A 3,382-nucleotide genomic window follows, 5' to 3' on the forward strand; every position below is an offset into this window, starting at 1 on the left:
AAATTTTATTTCTGCTCATGAAGGTTAATCATGATTGTTTATATAGTAATCACTTATGAATTGTGTTCAGATACAGCAGTTTCAGGTGTAATCATCAGAGCTGGTTAGTCAGGCATTCCAGATAGTGGTTCTTTTCAGAACCTTTTTTAAAGGGTTGGTTAACTACCTCAGTAGCAGAGGATTGAACTATACCCTGTCTGTACTGTACATAGAAAATCTTTGTAGATAAAAGCAAGGCTTGTTTAATATGATATGAGGGTAAGATTATAATATACCAAATGTAACATTCTTAGTTGCCTTTAGTTCCAGAGGCTTTGTAAGACTTCCTCATGACCATCATAACAGGCCTTGCTTTTGTCGTATTTTGTGGCTGAAAAAGCAGCCTTGCTTCTTCAGATATTGTAGTTATTTGGATGTATAATAGTTTAGCAAGATGTTACTTTTGTAAGACATCAGATGTTCAAAAAAGTGCATCAGCAACTTGTACTAAATACTGCAGTGTCCCTTTATAAAAGGTCAGACTAAAACTGACAACTGTACAGTGAAGCCTGACATTTGGATATTTTGAAGTTTTTTCATAAATCATAGAATAGTATATGGCTGTAGTTTAGCTTTTTAGGTAAAAGGTATGTTTTCATTAGTGCATTTCTTATTGCTGATCACTGTAAAAACACGTGGATCAGCTTTCCATTTCTCTTATGCAGATCATGATAACCTGTAGAGTAGAGTAGAGTACAATCATTTGTGCTACGTTTTTAATTTTCTGAAGCACCTTGATGACAGTGAGTGTTCAGTGGTGAAGCATCCTCTATTGAACCACCCCTAAGGAAAAGAAAAGAAAAAAAAAACCACAAAAAATAAAATAACTAAAAAAACACCAACTTTGCCAAGTCCAACTTCGTATAGGTAAAAGATAGTTTAAAATTATGACCTGCGTTGGACTTGGCATAAAGAGCTTCCCTTAACCCCCTGCCCAAAGGGATACTGCAGTTATACTACATACCCATAGGCACCACAATGAAAATTGAAGCTTATACCTAATTAAGGTTTTATACACACCAGTTCCCCCCAGTAAATGCAAATTTTAACAAAATTAGACATGTCATATGTTGAAAATGCTCATGGCAAACAATCATTTTGCATTCCTGCAAATAAAATTGTTTTATACTGTAAGCTGGAGGCGAGTGTAACTTATTTTTGTAATAAAGTTTTTATTTTTTTTATGTGTCATTAATATAAATGTGTGTTAGTACAGAGATCTTCTGGTTACAAACTTAGAATCGCACACATTTCAGTATGTTTACTTGTATTTACATCATTTTTAGAATAGTGGTTGCCAATAGCCTGTATGTTTCACAGTAATTTTTTTTTTGTTTTTTTTTTTGTTTTTGTTTTGTTATCTTAATAAACCATTTTAGTATGTTGTATGTCAATTACTGGGATAGCTGGGACATGAAGTGTAATTTAAAATTGTCAAGTATTCATTGGAATATGTAAATGTGCCTTGCCAGTTTTGAACTTAAAGACAAAGTAAGTGAATGATGGTGAAATGAGTAATCGATGCATAAGAGACAGTTGCTACTACAGTTTCGTGTACTGCCCTTGCTAAAGAAGAGTAACCTTTTCCTCAGATTTGAGCATAAAAGTTATGCGGTTTGCATTAGCTTCTGAAATTTCAAATCTAGTGATAGAATATTAGGCTTATGGAAAGTGGGTTTGCTAATTGTAGCCTTAAGTATAATTCTGAATTTCAATGTAATCCTTGGTGCTGGCATTCCCAGTGCCAAGGAGTTTAAATGCTCCCTTCAAAGAGGTTGCCATGCCTACTGGCACTTTTACTGTCATATGGTTTTATAAGGAACACTGTCAAGGTGTGGAAAGCAATTCTGAACTTGCTATAAAAAGGAAACACTGGGGGTTGTAGTCAAGGGGACATCCTCAGGTTTCTTAATGTTAAAATCTCTCCATTGCTGGAAAACTTAACAACGCTTGTGGGATCACAAGTGGTAGCGACAGTTCTTAGTTTGGAACTGTGTTGGGGGGGAGGGGTAATATATTTATGGAATTGTAACCGTTGATGGAAATGAATAAAAACATTGCTATTAAGGCACTACGTGTGTTGAAATTGAGGATGTCGACCTCAATTTCAGCCCTGATAAAAGCACGGGGAACTATTGCGAAAACTGCAAAATTGACAGGAAAGTGTTTTCAGTCGAATGCAAGCAATGGTGAGCGAGCAAAATATCAAGATCTTGACAGTGTTCCCTCTAAGTATGAACTCAAGCCATTATAACTTTTAAAATTAAATATGATTTGCACTGTTCTGATATTGGTGCAGTTTTTTAGCAAGACTCTTAAGAAAACTAAATTGCATGTGGTGATTAATACGGTGGAAAAACTCAAAGCAATGTTATTTTCCAGTCTTAAAATCCAGTTGTGTAAAGAAAAAGAAACACTTCATTTTTAAGCACGGGGAGAGCGGGAAGTGCGTATGTGCAACGTTGGTTTAGTTGCACTGGGTGTTGGTAAACATGAAGTGTTCACCAGTAAGAACACATCTCTTAGATGGTGCTCTGGGGACAGCCGGGACCGTAATGCACGGTTTATTTTGGCATGTTAAAGGCAAGTGTTGACCTCATGTAATGCCTCAGTTTGTTCTCACAGGAGGCTTTCTGTACTGCAGCACCTGTGAAGGTTTGAGCGTAAGTGTAGTTCCACACTGATTTGAAGTGCTTTCAACAATTCAAAGCCTAGTTGGGCTTAGTTAGAAATTGGGAACTGCTGCTCGATGCTTCTTGTTTATAAAGAATACACTTTTTAAAGTATACTTCTGTTCTTTTTTTTTTTTCCAGTCACTTGAAGAGTGGACATACAGCTGCACTATGTTGTTTTTTGAGGAGGAAAATTGTTAGAATGCAAAACTTAAATTTGTTTCTACTGTTCAGAGAAAGGCTGTTACTGCAGATACAACTCTTACGTAAATACTGCCTTTAAAAGTTTAAGGAATATTATTAATTCTATTGTTGGTAGAATTGTGGGGATATGACAGTCTAATAATAAAGTTCAGCCTCCTCTGAAGATAAGCTTGCTAACTTAATGTTTCATTGTATAAATGCTGTATGGAGATGCAACTTCTTTTTTGTGCCATTGATGATTCTGTAGAGGCAGCACTTGCTCAGCCTGACAGTTTTGTTGGTGCTTCCCCATGTCAGTGTGGGGGAGACGTTATGTCCACGTGGTCTTCATTTTCTAGTAACATTTTCTTTGAATTGTGTGTTCAGACTGATAATGTGCAACAAAATTCTGACTCCTTTGCATTAGTGAAAGCTTTATAGAAGATGCCAATAACTTAAAACGGAGTAGAAAAATTTGGAAGTACATA

At 36.0% G+C, this 3,382-nt stretch overlaps 1 protein-coding gene across 11 annotated transcripts in view; it reads left to right on the plus strand.

Moving 5' to 3' along the window:
* Window positions 1-3,083, plus strand: part of SYNCRIP (synaptotagmin binding cytoplasmic RNA interacting protein) — a 26,154-nt gene extending 23,071 nt beyond the window's left edge. For 5 of the 11 annotated variants that reach the window (XR_014944168.1, XR_014944169.1, XR_001554320.3 and 2 more), the window contains exon 13: window positions 2,853-3,083. The gene's annotated coding sequence lies outside the window, so the exon portion shown is untranslated. Of the gene's footprint in view, window positions 2,328-2,852 lie in introns of those variants that run through there. The other 6 variants (XM_085541932.1, XM_085541933.1, XM_015858892.2 and 3 more) reach the window with 2 other exon arrangements.
* The last annotated feature ends 299 nt before the right edge of the window (window positions 3,084-3,382 follow it).

The sequence above is a fragment of the Coturnix japonica genome, chromosome 3, assembly GCF_054131305.1.
Source record: "Coturnix japonica strain WE chromosome 3, WE-NBRP24, whole genome shotgun sequence".
Classification (NCBI taxonomy): Eukaryota; Metazoa; Chordata; class Aves; order Galliformes; family Phasianidae; genus Coturnix; species Coturnix japonica.